The sequence below is a fragment of the Diceros bicornis genome, chromosome 24 (assembly GCF_020826845.1).
Source record: "Diceros bicornis minor isolate mBicDic1 chromosome 24, mDicBic1.mat.cur, whole genome shotgun sequence".
In the NCBI taxonomy this organism is placed as follows: Eukaryota; Metazoa; Chordata; class Mammalia; order Perissodactyla; family Rhinocerotidae; genus Diceros; species Diceros bicornis.
Window position 1 is genome coordinate 30,458,527 of NC_080763.1, and position 20,382 is coordinate 30,478,908.

Below are 20,382 nucleotides of genomic sequence, written 5' to 3' on the forward strand. Positions count from 1 at the left end.
AACAATCATAGCCTCCCATCGATGGACCCAGGGCATTAATCACTGAGATTTTGAGGTTTGTTACTGCAGCATAGCATAGTTTACTCAAATTGATATGGTAGCCTAACATAATACATACACATGTTAAACAAATTCCTGGCATTGGTTTTATGACAAGGCTCCATAATCATTCTTTACAGTTCACAGAGTTTTTGTTGTCCATTTTGAAAAAAGAAAAAACAACTACATTGCTTCTAGAGAGAGAGTCAGAGAGCTACACTTCATAGTTTATCCAAGATACTAAAATATCCTCATCTCAAAAAATGATAAATGGGAATCCTAGAGGCTATCTGTATTTATTTTTAAGGACAATGAGTTGTTGCTTAGATATTTGAAACAGTGGGAGTAAAGCAGGTATGCACAGAACACTTGATGGGAGATTGAAAATCCTTAACTCTGCATTTCATTTTCCTCATTCAAAAAAACATAACAGTAATGCCTCCCTTATGTCCCATTTAGGGTTGTCATAAGAAAGCATATGTGAAAACAGTTAATAAAAAAGTTTAGCACTATCTAAGTGTAAAGCAGTGATGTGATGACTCAGATCTGTGTAAATCTTCAAATGCTGATCTTCAAATATCCACTCTATTCTCATAGGGGAGGTTAGACTAGACATAATCACAGAATAACAAAATATTCTGCTAGGAACCAATGTGAGAGTTCATCTTTCCCAATTCCTTTATTATACAGACGAAGAGTCTGATGCTCTGGAAATTTAAATGACTTTCCCAAAGCAACCCAACTAGCAAACACGTTATCCAGGATGGAACCAAAGCCTTCTACTTCCCTGGCCTCTTCTGGTCAACACTTAAGAAAAATATAATACATATATAATTATGTATAATTATAAAAACATAGAGTAGAGAGTCCAAAGTCAGATAATATCAGGATAAGCTCGGAAGAAGGACCAGAAAGACTCTCAGACTAGAGAAGAAATGACCATCCATGGAATGAGGTTGCTTAACTCTTCAAAATCAGCCATTATATTAGTAAAACAAAGATTTAATTTTGCAAGAGAATTCAAGTTTGCAAGTTGTTTCAGAGGTGTTGTGTTTTCCTTTAAGTTAATTAGAAAATTGACTGCTTTTTCCTTATGTAATCCTCTCCTATGCTTTGCATTTGACAACTGCTCGTTGAAGGTAGGAATATATGTGTCACTGCTGTCAGTTAAGGGTAATTTCATTTTACTTTACTTAATTAAAAACTTAAGAAAATAACGTCTTGCAGTTACACCAAGCCTTCCTCCATATGCTTATTGCCATGAGCATTAGGTAATCACCATTCAAAACCAGCTGCCTCTGATATTTCTTTGGACAGGACACGTTGAATTTCACTAGTCACTCTGGATCTCAAACTCAGTGTGGTTACCTGAGTGTCTTGGGGAGCTTCCCAATCATGAGAATAAATAGCCTGCAGAACGGTGTGGAAAGAAAAAGTACCTTAAGATTACTGACACATCATCAGCCCACAGCTTCTCACCCATCTCCTCATCTCCAATTTTCCACTATTACTAAAAAAAGCAAATGGATCTGTCCTGCCCTGTTTTGGAACATGTCCTGAGGATCAGATAATTCTGTCAATTTTTCCCTACTTAATGTTGTTTTAATTTAGTATCCCCTGGAAAAAATGTCAGTGGTGTTAGAGAGGGGAGGGTTTGTATGAGTATTTGCCTCTGGCTCTGTTTTCCTCAGGGGATTTGCCGTGGCTAAGAACCCCTGGTGAGTTTTATGATGCAGGGTCTGCTCACAAACCAGTCATTGCCCCTGAGAGAATAGTGAAGAGGCACACACTCACACTACAGGGAACACTCTGGGGATTCTAGCTCCCTGTCCATCCCTTAAGCACAAACCAGTGTATCAGAGGGTCCTTTGAAACAACACACATGGATTTCACTTCTCTAGTTATGTCCCTGTTTCTCCAGAACACTAGGTTGAAATCTGCCTTTGACATTTCCAGGGGTAGCCTCTCAACTGCTGGCAGATTCTTTGATTCTTTATGCGGCGTCCTTTGGAGAGCTTGTAAATCTAGATCAGAAATACCCATGTAGCAACACATTGTAGCTGCTCTGTTAGAGACCACTTTGCGGGCAGCTTTGCCACAGTTTGTTGCAGAAGCTTGAACAAGAAACCTATTTGCACACACAGTGCGCTACAAAGGCCAATGAAGGCCAATGTGATCTTTCCAAACTTGAAGTGCTGCCTCATAAACAGTCTCAAAACAACTAAGTCCACCCAGAGGCCCTCAACCATGACCCATAATGAATATCTGTTTGGAACTTGGAACACATTTGCAAATTAGTTAGAGATATTAATGTGTTAAAGACTTGAAAGAAGACACTGCACTTTATTTTGAGTAGGAAGCTTCTTTCTCTTCACTGAAGTCTATGTAAATAGATTTTCTGATAAACTCTTACAAACAAGTTACTTCTATTTCAGTTGTAGGAATTTAATTGTTTGTTTTGTTTATAATTGCTGTTACATGCAATGAGCTAAAACTTTTGAAAGGATAGATGCCATGTGTATTTTTAGACGCTCCTTAAATAAATTATGTTGCTTAACTAAACAGATCTTTTTAGAATGCAGAGTGCTGCTTCAAAGACCAAGCAATAGGAACACTGGTAATTGAATGGTAAGTGGTCTTCTGTAATTCCATTCGTATTGTAAGTGGCTATGGTATTAAGGAGGCAGTAACCTGCTTTTGGCATTATAAAGTGCATGAAGAGGTTATTCTCCAATGTTTTAAGTTAAATGAATGCTTTGATTTGTAAATAAACAGATAAATACCAAGAAATTAACAGCTATGCCAGTTGGAGTTCTAAAGCAGGATTCAGAATGATTTGTGGAATGCTAGAACTATCGTATCATGCAAGGAATACAGACATCAATTTTCAAAATGTTTTCCATATATTTCCAGGAAAAAAAACACTCTGACATTTCAGGTAAAGCAATGAGCATTGACAGATCAAGTGTCTAGTAACTTTCTCCTTGGTATTACCTAACATAACATCCTATTATTCCCCTAAAATATTCTTTGTTTAACATTCAATCAAGTAATATTTGTTGAGTTCTGCTATCTTCTAGACACTGTCATAGGCATTTGGGTTATATCAGTGGAAAAAAACAAAGACTCAGAACTATGAAACAAGTTTTAGTTTGACAATAAACAAGAACCACAAAAAGAAAAAACTTTTATAATACAGAGGTATAGTAGATGATAATTGGTGTGGTCAAAACTTAGCAATGTAAGGAAAAAGGGAGTGGGTAGAGGGATGGGAGAAAACTTTTTCATTATTAAATAAAGAGATCAGGTTTCTTTGAAAAGACTTAAAGAAGGCAATGGGATGGAACAATGTTTTAATCTGGGGAAAAGCTTCCCCAGTAAAGGAAAATAAACACAAACATCCTAAGGCTCCTAGGAACATGCCTAATGTGTTGCAACAATAGCAATGAGGTACTGTTGAATAGTGGGCTGGGGTGGGGAGTATGAGTAGCCAAGTGGATTGTAGAAAATCAGATAGAAGAGGTAATAATAGGGTAGGGTAAAGAGATCATGTAGAACCTTGTAGTTTATTGTAAAATTTCTGGCTTTCCCTCTGAATGAAATTGAGAGCTATTACAAGGTTTTGAGCAGAGAATCTGACTTGCTTATTTAAAAGATAATTCTGGCTGCTGATGGAGGAAGGCAGAGATGAATTAGGAGGCTATTTCAATAGTTCACACAAAAAATGATAGTGACTTAGACCAAAGGGAAGCAATAGAGGTGGTGTCGGAGGAAGAGGGAGAATATCCCTCTGCTCTTTCCCTTAAGGTTCTTCTGGCTGGCCAAATAATCAACAAGACAGGTTAGCAGGAGAAAATAATACCAAGTTTAATAACATGTATACATGGGAGAAACTCAGAAATGAGCAACTCGTCCCTCTGTCTAAGCTGCTTGCTTAAGTATTGTAGCTAAAGGCGAGGAGCGTGTTGGGGGTGGGTAGTGGCCTGGGACTTCAGAGGGCAGGAGGACAATTCTTTTCGGGGTCATCTATAGATAATGTGGTCAGGGAGAGACAGAGTTTTTGATAAAAGAGGCTTGGTGCCTTTGCTATTGTAATTTCTATCCTACATTATCTTTACAGCCATCATGATAGAAGATCTGTTCCAGGAAGGAGCCACCATGTCAAATTCTTTAGGCAGTTAGTGGGGGAGGTCAAATGTCCTTCAGAGAAAACAATCAAGGTAAAGAGATATATTTCAGGGTGGCCAAATCTTGATCTCCCACAGTAGCAATAAGAGGTCAGCTTCTGGATAAATCTTGGAGGGCAATTGAACAGAATATCTGACAAATTGGATTGGGGTGTCAGAGAAAGAGAGCAATTAAGAGTGACCAATAGGTATCTGCAAAGATGGAATTGCCATTGACTATGATGTATAAGACAGGGGATCAAGCATGTTTGTTAGGGTGGGGTGTTCAGGAGCTTTCTTTTGTAAATGTTGTGTTGTGATATTTATTAGACCTTTGTTTGGAGGTAACCAGTAGCAGCTAAAAAGGTCTGCGGTTCAGGAGCAAGCTGTGGGCTGGAGATATAGGATTAGAAATTTTGATGGAATTTAAAGTCATGATACTAGATGAGATTATTTGGATATGAATATAGATAAAATAGGGAAAGGAATAGCATGCAAAGGAAGGTGAGGGGAGAGGAGAGAGAGAGAGAGGAAGGGAGAGGAAGTTAGAGGAGGGGAGGGGGACGTAAAGGAAGGGAGAGGAGGAAGGAGAGAATTAAGAATTGAGTCCTCATGCGGTCAATATTAAGTGGTCAAGGAGAAGATTAGAAACTTGCAAAAGAGATTAAGATTGTCCAAGGTGACAAGAAAAAAACCCAAGATATCCTGGGAACTGAGTGAAGAGACTGATAAAAAATTGTCAAATGCAAAGACAGTTCAAACAAGGTATTGACTAATAATTGATAATTGGATTTGGTTACATGGAGTTTATTGGTGATTTGACAGGAGCAGTTGCAGTGGTGTGATAGTGGCAAAAGTTTGGGGTGGGTGTAAGTAGGAGTTGCTAGATGCTTCTTATCTGTACCCACACTTAGCAAAGCAGAAGAATGTGAAAACTCCACAATATAGGAGAAAGAGGAAGAAAGTGTTAGGAAAAATGTCCTTGAGTAGATAAGAGGAGATGGGATCTCTACTCTACAGACAAAGGTATTGGCTTTCATTAGAATCACACATAGTCGATTGATGGCCACAAGTCATATTGTAAAGGTAGAGAGGCTGTTATGTAGGAAAGTATGATGTTTGTAAGTGAGCATAAGTGAGGCAATCTTGTTACGCTAAATGGCCCCAGCCCCACCTCTGTGTGACTACTGCTGCTCTGCACGTACTCTAAGAAAATTCACGTGCTCTCCTGATTTATGGTCTTCGCTTACGTATGTACTTCCCAATAGTTTGATAAATTAAAACTTTTTTCCATGAGTTTCTCTCCAGGAATAGGCTGACCACAGGCGGGAAGTACACCTACATGGTATCCATCACAGCTGACAGAAGAATGGAACAATGAAAGCTCTAGGAGTCCATCATGCCTGAAGGAAACCCCTTCCTTACCACTTATTTTCCCTATATAACTACCTCAAGATTCTGTAATTTTTGAAGATTTTTTTTAAGACATTAGTCTGCCATCTTCCTGATTATGCTAGCTAATCGAATTAAAAATTCCTTTCTCCCTCCCTAACTTGTTGTGATTGATTGGCTCAGATCATGGCAAGCAGAGCAAGCCCATTGCTTGGTAACATGTTGAGACTATCTGCTTTCTCTTTTGACTGCTTTGGTGAAGTCAGAAGCAGGATCATTAACTGAAAACAAGAATGGGGCGTAAATATGGGATTTAGGAGAGAGAAGAACATAGGAAATAGAGGGTTTGTTAGAAATGCAGAATTTTAGGTCCCTCCTCAAGCTTGATGAATCAAAATCTGGACTTTACTAAGATCCCCAGGTGATTTGTATGTATGTTAAAGTTTGAGATAAGACTTTTCTACAAAAGTTAGGAGAGCAAAATGCCTATGGGAATATATCATGAGAGACTGGTAGCGCTAAGTAAACACTGGAGGTTGAAGTCTGTGGTCATGAATATAGAGACCAGTAATTGTGCTTGTGTGTTTTTCTCAAAGCAGTTACATGGATGGATACAAGGATTGTGTGAAGAGTTAGATTTAACTAACTATGAAAACTGGAAAATGGAAAACATGACAAAATGGAAACAGAAATGGAATGGAAAATGAAAAAGGACAAAACAGAAGGGAAGAAAGGAGACAAGATACTGAGCAAGGAAGAGATTTTAATGACTGGCCATGACATTTAGTTAGGTAGGAGTGCAAAAGAAGACCTTAAGAAGGTAGGGTACAGTGAAGAGAAGATTAGATCAATGGATTATAGATCACGGTGAGTTATAGGGCTTTTGGAGACAGGACATCAGAGGGCTTGAAATGGAAAAATAAGAAGTGGTTTGTTAGAGAGTGGTTTGCAGGAAACTGAGATTACAGCATCAAGGGGGTAGGTAGCTTAACGAGTATAAAACGGGACTGTTGGACAACATCAACAATATTTGTATAACGTACATGTGTATGTATGTGTGTATATATGCATGTATGGTATCAGTTAACTTTTATTGCGTAACTAAGTACCTCAAAACTTAGTAGATTAAAAAAACAAAAATTTGCTTAGCCTATGATTCTGTGGGTCAGCTAGAAGATTCTTCTGGTGTAGGCTTTACTTGGTTGAACACTGCTGGGCTTTCTCATGTGTCTGTGGTCAGCTGAAGGATCAGTTGGTAAATGGATGATCTAGAATGGCCTCACTTAACAGTTCTGGGAATTAGCAGGCTGTCAGCCAGTGCATTAGGAGTGACTCAGCCACATGTCTCTCATCCTTTAGCTGACTAACTTAGACTTTTTCATAAGTCAATGTTAGGGTTTCAAAAACAAGAGTGCACAATGCACAAATATTTTACAAGTCTCTACTTGTGTTATGTTTGCTAATGATCCATTGACCAAAACAAGTCACACAGTCAACCCATATTCAAAGGATGTTAAACTAGACTCTACCTTTAGATGAGAAGGGACAAACTTGTGACCATTTTTTAAATCAACCACATATATTTATTTTATGTCTTATCCACTAGATTCCACTTCCATGAGGGCACAAACTGAGTCTAATATGTTCATTTACTAAACCTCTATTTACTAAATCTTTACAGGATTTTAAACACAGTGGGCATTGATAATATTCTCTTAATAAATGCCTATCTATTAATACATCAACATATCCAAAACAAAGACAACTGCTTTCCCAATAAACTGTCAAAATTTCCAAACTTCCCTACTTGTAGTGAAATAAATGTCAATTTCACAGTTCTTTAGCTCAAAACTGTGACGTCACTGCTAGGCGTCCCTACTATCTCTCTTCTCTTGCCTTGTCAGATTCAGTTCCTTATTCATTTGTTTATTCAATTACTCTCAACTGTAGCTCTCTCACCTTCCATTACTTTTTATTTCCTCATCATCATAACATTCAAGGTAGCCTGATCTCTTGACTAGATAAGCTCTAGCTTGACTTTCTGGTAGATCTCACTTCATTGTTCAACTGTCCTCTCACCAAAGTCCTAGAGTAATCTTCCAAAAGTATACTGCTGATTATGCCACTTCTCTGCTCAAGGATTTTCAATACTTTCCTATTTTTTAGCAGCTTGTCAGCTGAGCATTTAAAAGCCAAGATTCCATGGACTCAACCAGCTCTTATAGCCTTTTCTCTCAAACTTTCTTTTCATACATCTCATATTCCTACTACCTGGACCACATACCTTTCCCTTAAGAACAGTCATATTTTTTTTACTTTGCTTTTGCTTTTTATCCACCAGCAATTAAAACTTTTAACAAAATTTTCCCACGCCCTCAGCTTCTTTACTGGTCAAAATCCAACTCACCGAACGCTGCTCTATTCAATGACATTTCCTTCAAAAAACTGTTTTCTAAAATGCCCCAACCCACAAGAAAGAAAATTCTCCTTTTGCTATTGAAATTTCATAACACTTTTAATCTCTTTTATATCTTGTTTTAAAATTGCCTGTTCACTCTTCCGTCTGTCCCTGGAGGGTCTAACCTATTTCATTGTTGAAACTATATCTTATTAGTTACTATATCCACAACACACAAAACATAATGTCTTATGCATAACCTATACACCATAAATACTTGATAAACTAATGTCAAAAGAACTAAAAATTTCATATTGTCTTCACTTTACAAAGCATTAGGAGGCAATGCAAATTAATGAAATGAACTGAAATTACCATCTCATAACACTTGGATTTGCTTTCTGACTTCCTCCCATTGTGCATGTATTTCCAGAGGCTAAGTAATAAATCACACATCCAACAAATGCAAATTAAATCAGTCTTAAGGAAAATGTTGTTAATTCAAAGGAATACAGTATAACTACATTTCACTGTTAGAATTTATACATTTTATGGCCAGGATGACGATAAGGGACTATTAATGACCCTTATTCATATATCACTGAGGACTCAGAACTATGGAAGTGCTGGTAAAAGATATGTTTAGCATCAATTAAATAGCATAACAGTTGCTCTTGCATAGTTATGTAAAAAAAAAAAAAACTTTCAAAACAATACTAAATTAAATAACATAATTATTTTTGTTTATAAGCCATATTTTCAGTGAAACTATTCCATCCCTCCATGACACAGCATTTGCTCACATCAACTAAAATATCTTGAAGTGAATATTTTACTTTAAACACACAATATAAACTTTCAGAGTTTTCTTGTACTATGAGTAGGCTGATGTTTTATCATCCAGTGTCACTCAGGAAAGTCACTCAGAAGAATTCTTTCCCGAAGCACGTACTGCCTTGGGTGTTTCATTGGAATTAAGAATGAAATCTAGAAACAAAAGTTTCCTTACTCAAATAGGTTAGAAAAAACTGCATTCTGGTTACTTTAATGCAAAATTTCACAATGCTTTAGTCTGCTGATTTATTTGATAAATCTCAAAGAATAGGATATACTTATAATAATTTTCAAAATTATATGACAATGAAACAGTTACATTTTTCTTCTTTATATGCAGTCGTATCAATCTACTAACATACTGAGGAACACACCTTGGAAAATAAATATCGATATTATTGACTACATTATATGTTTCCACATGCTGTGTTTGCCAATTTGTTTACTTTTTTGTGTGTGTGTGAGAGGAAGATTAGCCCTAAGCTAACATCTGATGTTAATCCTCTTCTTTTTTTTTGCTGAGGAAGATTGGCCCTGGCCTAACATCCGTGCCCATCTTCTTCTACTTTATATGGGACGCTGCCACAGCATGGCTTGACAAGCGGTGCATCGGTGCGCACCTGGGATCCGAACCTGCGAACTCTGAGCCGCTGAAGCCGAGCGTGTGAACTTAACCACTGTGCTACCTGGTTGGCCCCATTGTTTACTTTTACCAATTATGTTGGGCCTTTGTTATTCATGGCTTCTTGCAGTCATTCCTCTTGCTCCTGTGACATCAGAACTTCAATTTACTTTCAAGGAATTCTCTCATTTAGCACAGAATTAATGGGAATGATAATTCCATCCCCTATTCAAATAGTGGATATAATGACACAACCTGAGCTATTTGTACTTTCTCTTCTGGAATTTTGAATCTTGGGTGGAAAGACAGAAAAATGAAGAGCTACTTCATGCCAGTGGCAGTACCTTGACAAGACTGTTGACAAGCGTGGCAGGTAAAATAAACACGCCTCCTCTCCAACAAAACAAAAGATGTCCACGTGCTAATCCCCAGAATCCGTGAATAGGTTATCCAGGTGGGCCCAATGTAATCAAGGGTCTTTAAAAGTGGAAGAGGGAGGGTGAAGAGGGAAAACCAGAGGAGTGAGAGTGTAAGGACTTTGATGTTGCTGGCTTTGAAGATGGAAGAAGGTGCCCAAGCTAAGGAACCTGTGCATCCTCTTGAATATGGAAGAGGTAAGGGAATGAATTTTCCCTCAGAGCCTCCCGAAAGGAACATAGTCCTGCTGACACCTTGATTTTAGCTCAGTAGGACCCATTTCAGACCTCTAAAACTACAGAACTGGAAGACAATACATTGTGTTGTTTTAAGCTACTGTGTCTGAGTAATTTGTTACAGCAGTCAGTCAGAGAAAACCAATACATCAAGCCTATGTCTTGATCTCTGAAATCAACATGGGTCTTATCCATTCCTAAAGGGTTCTTCAACTTTCTCTTACATTGCATAATTCCTCCTAACACATTTTAATAAATTCTATATTTGCTAAATTTGTGCAGAGTCCATTTCTGAGGCTTTGTAAACAAAACATACACTTTAAGATGTTTATCCATGTATTTTGGTCATCTTCTGCCCTTATTAGATTATAGATACCTCATAGAAGACATCTTGATTTATTCCATATTTAAATGGAATCTAAAACAATCTTATGAATCCTTTGTTATCTAATAACAAAATTCTTTGTTATGCTGATTATGATTAACCGGATTCATTGAAAAAAATTATAAAAAATGTAATTCACAGAGGAATATATACTATGGATATTTTATTAGAAATAAAAATGGAATAATGTAAAATTAGTTGCAAAGCATTTCAGTTTCCTCTGAGGCTTTGTTTAGATGTGTGCCAACTATTAATTAATTCTAATGTAGCAGTTACACAATTTTTATTTTTATCTTTTACTTAAGCATTTTGTATGTGAGCATATTATCTTCATTGCTTTTATTTTAGTGGCAGTACTGTCCCATTAAGCTATCCTACAATTTATGTTTTGTTAGGGTTTACACTATCTTAATTTTTTAGAAAATAATAAATATCCTTTCTTCCCTTAGAATTAATTCCCATGAATTGTAGTCTTTTGTCCAAAATAATTAATCTGATTGTATTTATTTTTACAATGGTGTTCCCAAAGTTTGTAGTGATAAACACTGGCATCAACTGTATATGAATGTAAAAACATTATGTCATAATCTTGCAGAATTTTATATCATCACCTTTTGTCTCTGTTTTTGTTCTTTACATAAACAAATTCATTGGAGTAACTAGACAATTCATTCCTCTCTACTGACTTTTAACAGGATTGTTGCTATTAAGAAGTCAACTGTAGGTCAAATTTGTATACCTCTGTGTGTGTGCGTGTGTGTGTGTGTGTTTTCCAGATGCTTCACAGATAATTTCTTTGCCATTAGTATTCTGTGGTTTAATTATGATGTGCCTAGGTGTGGGTTTATTTTATTTATCCTTCCTGAGATTATAATAAGGAATATAATTTTTATTGATTTGTTTAGTTGGTTAGGTCTGAGAATTAGTGTTTCTCAACAATTCTGGAAATTTCTTGGCTAATAGTTTTTTAAATATTGTTTCTTCGTTGTTATTATTTTTTGGAACTCTGATTTAATGTACACTTATCCTACTCTCTTGAACTTCTGTGACTTTCCAGCTTCTATCATATTTTCCATGTTATTTATTTTCTCTCCTGAAATCTGTTACGTTTTTAAAATCTAAACCCCATTTCATAATCCTTTTAAGGTAATTAATGCTTTTTCTGTTTCTAATCTGCTGTTTATTTATCTTTTGATAATTTCAATGATTATATATACATGTATACGTGTGTGCACGTGTGTGCATATATTTATATTTCTATGCTATTTTTATAATCAAACTTATTTTCTATTTTAAAATCTACATACTTTTATTTCTTATTTATATATTCACATCTTATTTCTGTGAACATATTCATCCTATTACTTTATATCTGCTTCTGATAATTAAAATATAAGTATTTTAAAATCAAATTCTATCAACTTCATTTTATTAATTGTAAATCATGGTGCCTTATTTCCTTAACTGATTTGTGATTTTTGACTATCCAGTCATATTTTTTAGAGAAGCTTTGGAAATATGGTGAGCATATGTCAAAGTTGAGTTATTCTGGACAGGGTTTGTGGCTATCAATTGACCGTCTGGAGGCACTATATATCTGGGATCATTTTAAGTTAAATTATTTGGTTAAGATTTTTCAAATGATACAAGTTGTTCTAATTTAGGTTACAAACCTACATCAGAGCCAGATTGTTAAAAAAGGGAAAAGGGACTTTAAAAGACTATACTTTACCCTTAGGCAAATTCACATACACTGTTAAATATATACGTTTTCACATTCCCTAAAAATATTTGAGAGGGAGAATGCCGTATATTGAGAAATTTGATTTTTTTCTAGAAGAGTGAGTTCATTATAGTATAATGGGATACTAGTGGGATACATAATGTATCCCACTAACAATTTACCATAGGTGGTTGTTCAAATTCTACAGGGGCCACCTGAATAACAAAAGGGGGCTGGAGAGATATGGTCAACCAAGAATAGATGTGATAAAATAGAGGAAGGCACAACTCAGTTATTGCCATGTTTTCCTTGACTTTTTGACATTATAGGCACATTATTGTTAGGTTTCCAAATTTTGTGGAGAAGCTAGAATTCTAGATTTTGAAATTTTGGGAGCGAGGCTCTCATCTCTTACTTCCAGCTGATCTTGAAACTCTGCACAATCAGGAATTAAAGGCTACAGCAGACTGGTAATTAGCATGACAGTGTTGAAAGCATGTCATGGTAGTCACACAGACATCTCAAGCAAGATGGAGAGATTTATTGATTTCAGGAATTTAAGGAAATCTCTCTTTAATCATTAGCTGATCACTAACCAAGCAGAAACTTCAGTAGCCACACATGACAAGGAATTCATACTTTACAGAATTAGTCTTGAAAAGTTACTAAAAAATAACAACTACAATAAGCAGTGATAAAAACAAATCCTGGGGATAGGGAAAAATTAATGGAAACTCTCCCTGAGAAAGCCATGTTGAAATTGTTAGACAAAGACTTTAATCAGCTATTTAAAGTATGTTCAAAGAGCTAAAGAGAATTATGTTTGAAGAACTAAAGGAAAGTATAAAAAATACAACCAAAATGAAAAATTCACTACAGTGATCAACAGTAGATTTGAGTGGGCAGAAGAAAGAAATGGTAAACTAGAAAAAAGGTCAATAGACAGTAGAGAATATCAATAAAGTCAAAAGTTGGTTCTTTGTAAAGATCAATAAAATTGATCAACTTTATCTACACTGACCAAGAAAAAATATAGAAGATTCAAATTACTAAAATTGGAAATGCAAGAGGGGGCATCACTAATAATCATACAAAAATTAAAAAAAAAAAAGAACTTAGGGAGTACCAGCAACAATTATATGTCAAAAAATTGGATAATCTCATGAAAATGGACAAATTTCTAAAGAGACAAAAACTACCAAAACTGATTCAAGAAGAAATAGAAAATGTGGGTTGGTTCATAACCAGTAAAGAGATTGAATTAGTGATTTACAAAAAGCAAAAAATTTCCCATAAAAAAGCTCTAATAAAATCTATTTAATTTCTCATAAAAAAGGTCTATTTCCCATAAAAAAAGCTCTATTAAAAAATTCTATTAAACATTTAAAGAATAATTTGCACCAGTTGTTCACAAACTCTTTCAAAAAAATAGAAAAAAAGAAAACAATTCCTAACTTACCCTATGAGGCCAATATTACCATGATACCAAAACCCAACAAAGACATTACAAGAAAAGAAGCTACAGAACGATATCATTTATGACTATAGATGCAGAACTTTTGACAAAATACTAATAAATTGAATCCAGCTACATATTAAAAGGATTATTTAACATGCCCAAATGGGATTTATTCCTGAATATAAGGTTGGTACAATGTACAAAAATTAATCAATGTAATAAACTGTATTAATAAAATAAAAAACAAAAACAACAACTAAAGACACTTGACGATCATAGTAGATGCACAAAATTCATTTGGCAGAACCGACATCCTTTCATAATAAAAACACTCAGAAAACTAGGAATAGAGGTTAAATTCTGCTCCATGATAAAGGGCACAAATGATAAACCCATAGCTAACAGCATACTTAATGATGAAATACTGAAAACTTTCTTCCTAAGATCAGGAACAACGTAAGGTTGCCTACTCTTGTCATTTCCATTCAGCATTATACTGCGGTTCTAGCCAAGGCGAGTAGGGAAGAAAATGAAATAAAAGGCATCCAGATGGGAAAGGAAGAAGTAAGTTATCTCTATTCACAGGTGACATAACCTACAGAGAAAGTCTTAAGAAAGACATACACATATACGCACATACAATTAAAGCTGATAAATGAGTTCGGCTAGATTCCAGGCTACAAGATCAGTATTGAAAAATCTATGGTATTTTTATACACTCATAATGAACAAATGGGAATGGAATTAAGAAAACAACTTCATTTAAAATATTATGAAAGAAGGATTGGCATTGGGGAGGGAGTCAAGATGGCAGCGGAAGCAGACTCTGAACTCACCTCCTCCCGTGGACACAGCCAATTTACAACTACTCGTGGAAAAATTACCACTGAGACAGAACTGAAAACTGGATAAGAGAAACTCCTGCAACAAAGGACAATCCTACCTGAGGTGGAAGAGGCAGAAACTCCCTTCTGGAGAGAAAAACGCCGCCTTCACAAGCCGCCAGCTTCACGGCCGCCGGGAGCAGCTCACAGGTCCGCAGCCTCCCTGGAGACGCGGGGCCCTGAGCCGGGGAGCGCCCCCGCTGTGGGCGTTTTGTGGACCCAGCACAATCGAGACCAGTGGCATCATATCTGACTTTGCTGCTACTAAAGCATTGGGGAGCACCCCCAGAAAACCCGGTTCACAAAGAAACTAAAACTGGCTCTTAAAGGGCACACACGCAAACTCACCCGTTTCAGAAAGCATCCTAAAATCACCAGAAAGAAAGGTGCACAGTGCTTTGGTGACAAGAGACTCACCTAATAGGCCCTGAGTGCATCTCGGTGAGGGGTGAGACCTCTCCAGGGACTGGGACATTGGCGGGGGCCATTGTTGTGGCCTGGTGTGAGCGTGCTGACACAGACGCCATTGGAGTTCTCACTGAGGCCCGCTAGCCCAGGGTCTGCCCCACCTGCTAGAGCACTGATTTAATCCAGCTCAGCCAGGGCAGGCAGCCCACCCTAGAGACTGGCCCCACCCAACAACAAGCCCTCAGGCAACTTGTGGGCCTGCATAGATTGGTGACTGGATTCTCTGCAGCCTGGCAACTGAGCCGACTTTAGCGGGCCAGGGCATGCACAAGGAGTGGGTGGAGAGTGTGGGGCGGTGGTGGAGTGTGCCGGGCTCCCACCTTGGAGAGACTGAGTCCCCATCTGGAGGTCGGGGCGTGCACATGGGGCAGGACTATGTTGACTGTGTGTGTGGACCTGTGGGTGGCAGGGCTTGTCAGCTGCAGAAGACTTGTGCTTCTCAAAGACCCACATAGGAGGTTTGCCCCACCTTCCAAAGCCTGAAACAATTGGCTGCTCCTGTGCCTGAGGCCAGCCCCACCCAGCTGCAATCCTCAGAGAGCTGACAAGAGACCTAATAGGCTAGAGGCTTACAGAAATTGTAAGGCCCTGAGCCTCACAACCTGCCACGCTGGGGGCCTACTCACTTAAAAGAAATACTGCAACACAAATGTGGTATTAGAACTTGCAGCCAACTGTGCTGGGGTCCCCACACCTGATAAAGAGACTGAAGGGCCCACAACAACTACAAGCAGCTGAGCATTACAAGAGCTGGCCAGGAGCATAACTCGGCCTCCCTGGGTGCCTACAGGGAGAGCAAACAGGCCACAACAGAAGGACACATGTAGCCCACATAGGGGTCACCCCTGGAACATTGACAACTGAAGGAAGCACACTGCAGGCCTCCTAAGCCATCACTTACATGAGGTCACCTATCCAAGAGCAGGAGACGTAGCTGACCTACCTAATACGTAGACACAAGCACAGGGAAAGAGGCAAAATGAGGAGGCAAAAGAATACATTCCAAGTAAGGGAACAGGACAAAGCCCCAGAAAAGGAACTAAGTGAAACAGAAATGAGCAACCTACCTGACAGAGAGTTCAAACTAAGAGTGTTAAGGATGCTCACTGATCTGGGGAGAAGAATAGATGAACTCAGTGAGAATGTCAACAAAGAAATGGAAGATATAAAAAAGAACCAATCAGAAATGAAGAATACAATACTGGAAATGAAAAATTCACTAGAGGGACTCAAAAGCAGAGTAGAGGATACAGAAGAACGGATCTGTGAGCTGGACGAAGGCTAGAAGAAATTACCCAAGCTGAACAGGTAAAAGAAAAAAGAATTTAAAAGAGTGAGGACAGTCTAAGGGACCTCTGGGACAACATCAAGAGCACTAATATCCGTGTTATAGGTGTCCCGGAAGGAGAAGAGCGAGACAAGGGGGCAGAGAATCTATTTCAAGAAATAATAGATGAAAACTTCCCTAACCTAAGGAAGGAAACAGACATCCAGGTACAGGAAGCACAGAGAGCCCCAAACAAGGTAAACCCAAAGAGGCCGAAAACAAGACACATCATAATCAAAATGTCCAGAATTAAAGATAAAGAGAGAATCCTAAAAGCCACAAGAGAAAGTCAAGTTACATAGAAAGGAAACCCCATAAGGCTATCAGCTGACTTCTCAGCAGAAACCTTACAGGCTAGAAGAGAGTGGCATGATATATTTAAAGTGCTAAAAGGAAAAAACTTACAGACAAGAATACTCTAACCAGCAAGGTTATCACTCAAAATGGAAGGAGAGGTCAAAAATTTCCCAGACAAGCAAAAATTAAAGGAGTTTGTCACCAAGAAACCAGTGCTACAAGAAATGTTAAAGGGACTGATTTAAGGGGAAAAGAGAAGACCACAAATAGGAAAAATTATCTATTTCCATGATAAGTACGTAATGGATACAAATGCACAAAAAAGAGGTTAGATATGATATCAAAAACATAAAAGGAGGGAGGAGGGGAGTTAAAGAGTAGAGCTTTCAGACAGAGGTCAAACTAAAGAGACCATCAATTCTGTATAGAAGGAGAAAGGAACAGAGAAGGACTACTAAAACACTGAGAGAAAAAAAAAAGTTAAAAAATGGCAATAAGTACACACTTATCAATAGCTACTTTAAAACTGTCAATGGACTAAATACTCCAATTAAAAGGCATAGGGTGGCTGATTGGATAAAAAAACGAGACCCATATATATGCTGCATACAAGAGACACACTTCAGACCTAAAGACACTCACAAACTGAAAGTGAAGGGATGGAAAAAGATACTCCACGCAAATGGCAATGAAAAGAAAGCTGGGGTAGCAGTACTCATATCAGACAAAATAGACTTTAAAACAAAAACTGTAAAAAGAGACAGAGAAGGGCATTACATAATGATCAAGGGAACAATCCAACAAGAGGATATAACACTTGTAAATATTTACACACGTAATGTAGGGGCACTTAAATATATAAAGCAATTATTAACAGACGTTAGAAGAGAAATAGACAGTAACACAATAATAGTAGGGGACTTTAGCACTCCACTTACACCAATGGATAGATCATCCAAACAGAAGATCAATAAGGGAACATTGGCCTTAAACGACACATTAGAACAGATGGACCTAGTAGATGTATACAGAGCATTCCATCCAAAAACTGAAGAATACACGTTCTTTTCAAATGGACATGGAACATTCTCCAGGATTGATCACATATTAGGCCACAAAACAAGTCTCCATAAATTTAAGAAGATTGAAATAATACCAGGCATCTTTTCTGACCACAACGCTATGAAACTAGAAATCAACTATAGGAAGAAAATCAGAAAAGCCACAAATAGGTGGAGATTAAAAAAAATGCTACTGAGCAATGACTGGGTCAACAAAGAAATCAAAAAATACCTGGAGACAAATGAAAATGAAAATACAACATGCCAGAGTTTATGGGATACAGCAAAAGCGGTTCTAAGAGGGAAGTTTATAGCAATACAGGCCTATCTCAACAAACAAGAAAAATCTCAAATAAACAATCTAACAATGCACCTAAAGGAACTGGAAAAAGAAGAACAAACAAAGCCCAAAATCAGTAGAAGAAGGGAAATCATAAAAATCAGAGCAGAAATAAATGAAATAGAGGCCAAAAAAAAATAGAAAAAATTAATAAAACCAAGAGCTGGTTGTTTGAAAAGATCAACAAAATTGACAAACCTTTAGCTAGACTCACCAAGAAAAAAAGAGAGAAGGCACAAATAAGTAAAATCAGAAATGAAAGAGGAGAAATTACAACAGACCCCTCAGAAATACAAAAGATTGTAAGAAAATACTATGAAAAGCTATATGCCAACCACTTCGACAATCTGGAAGAAGTGGATAAATTCTTAGAATCATACAACCTTCCAAAACTGCATCAAGAAGAAGTAGAGAATTTGAATAGACCAATCACCAGTAAGGAGATCGAAACAAACTTCCCCAAAAATAAAAGTCCAGGACCAGACGGCTTCCCTGGTAAATTCTACCAATCATTCAAACAAGACTTAATATCTATCCTTCTCAAACTCTTCCAAAAAATTGAGGAGGAGGGGAAGCTTCCTAACTCATTCTACGAAGCCAACATTACACTGATACCAAAAGCAGACAAGGACAACACAAAAAAAAAGAAAATTACAGGCCAATATCACTGATGAACATCGATGCAAAAATCCTCAACAAAATACTAGCAAATTGCATACAACAATACGTTAAAAAGATTATACACCATGATCAAGTGGGATTTATTCCAGGTATGCAGAGATGGTTTAACATTCGCAAATCAATCAACGTGATACACCACATTAATAAAATGGAGAATAAAAATCACATGATCATCTCAATAGATGCAGAGAAAGCATTTGACAAGTTACAGCATCGATTTATGATAAAAACTCTGAATAAAATGGGTATAGAAGGAAAGTACCTCAACATAATAAAGACCATATATGAGAAACCCACAGCTAATATCATCCTCAATGGTGAAAAACTGAAAGCTATCCCTCTAAGAACAGGAACCAGACAAGGATGCCCACTGTCACCACTCCTATTTAACATAGTACTGGAAGTCCTAGCCAGAGCAATCAGGCAAGAGAAAGAAATAAAAGGGATCCAAATTGGAAAGGAAGAAGTGAAACTGTCACTATTTGCAGATGACATGATATTATATATAGAAAACCCTAAAGAATCCACCAAAAAACTTTTAGAAGTCATAAACGAATATGGTAAAGTTTCAGGATACAAAATCAACATAAAAAATCAGTTGCATTTCTATACACTAACAACGAAGTAGCAGAAAGAGAAATTAAGAATACAATCTCATTTACAATTGCAACAAAAAGAATAAAATACCTAGGAATAAACTTAACCAAAGAGGTGAAAGATCTGTACACCAAAAACTATAAAACATTGCTGAAAGAAATTGAAGAAGACACAAAGAAATGGAAAGATATTCCGTGTTCTTGGATTGGAAGAATTAACATAGTTAAGATGTCCATACTTCCTAAAGCAATCTATAGATTCAATGCAATCCCTATCAAAGTTCCAACAACATTTTTCACAGAAATAGAGCAAAGAATCCTAAAATTTATATGGAACAACAAAAGACCCCGAATAGCTAAAGGAATCCTGAGAAAAAAGAACAAAGCTGGAGGTATCACACTCCCTGATTTCAAAATATACTACAAAGCTATAGTAACCAAAACAGCATGGTACTGGCACAAAAACAGACACACAGATCAATGGAATAGAATCGAAAGCCCAGAAATAAACCCACACATCTATGGACAGCTAATTTTTGACAAAGGAGCCAAGAACATACAATGGGGAATAGAAAGTCTCTTCAACAAATGGTGTTGGGAAAACTGGACAGCCACATGCAAAAAAATGAAAGTAGACCCTTCCCTTACACCATACACAAAAATTAACTCCAAATGGATTAAAGACTTGAATCTAAGACATGAAACTTCTAGAAGAAAAGATAGGCAGTACGCTCTTCGATATCGGTCTTAGCAACATATTTTCAAGCACCATGTTTGACCGGGCAAGAGAAACAACAGAAAAAATAAACAAATGAGACTACATCAAACTAAAAATCTTCTGCACAGCAAAGGAAACCATCAACAAAACGAAAAGACAACCTAACAATTGGGAGAAGATATTTGCAAACCATACATCTGATAAGGGCTTAATCTCCAAAATATATAAAGAACTCATGCATCTCAACAACAAAAAAAACTAACAACCCAATTAAAAAATGGGCAAACGACCTGAACAGACATTTCTCCAAAGATATACAGATGGCCAACAGACACATCA

The 20,382-nt window shown here is 37.1% G+C and overlaps 1 long non-coding RNA gene across 1 annotated transcript in view; it reads right to left on the reverse strand.

Moving 5' to 3' along the window:
• The window catches only part of LOC131420999 (uncharacterized), a 51,848-nt gene extending 36,729 nt beyond the window's left edge, over window positions 1-15,119 (reverse strand). Inside the window, exon 1 of the long non-coding RNA XR_009223727.1 lies at window positions 14,973-15,119. This is a non-coding gene — a long non-coding RNA (uncharacterized LOC131420999). The remainder of the gene's footprint in view (window positions 1-14,972) is intronic.
• Between the last annotated feature and the right edge of the window lie 5,263 nt (window positions 15,120-20,382).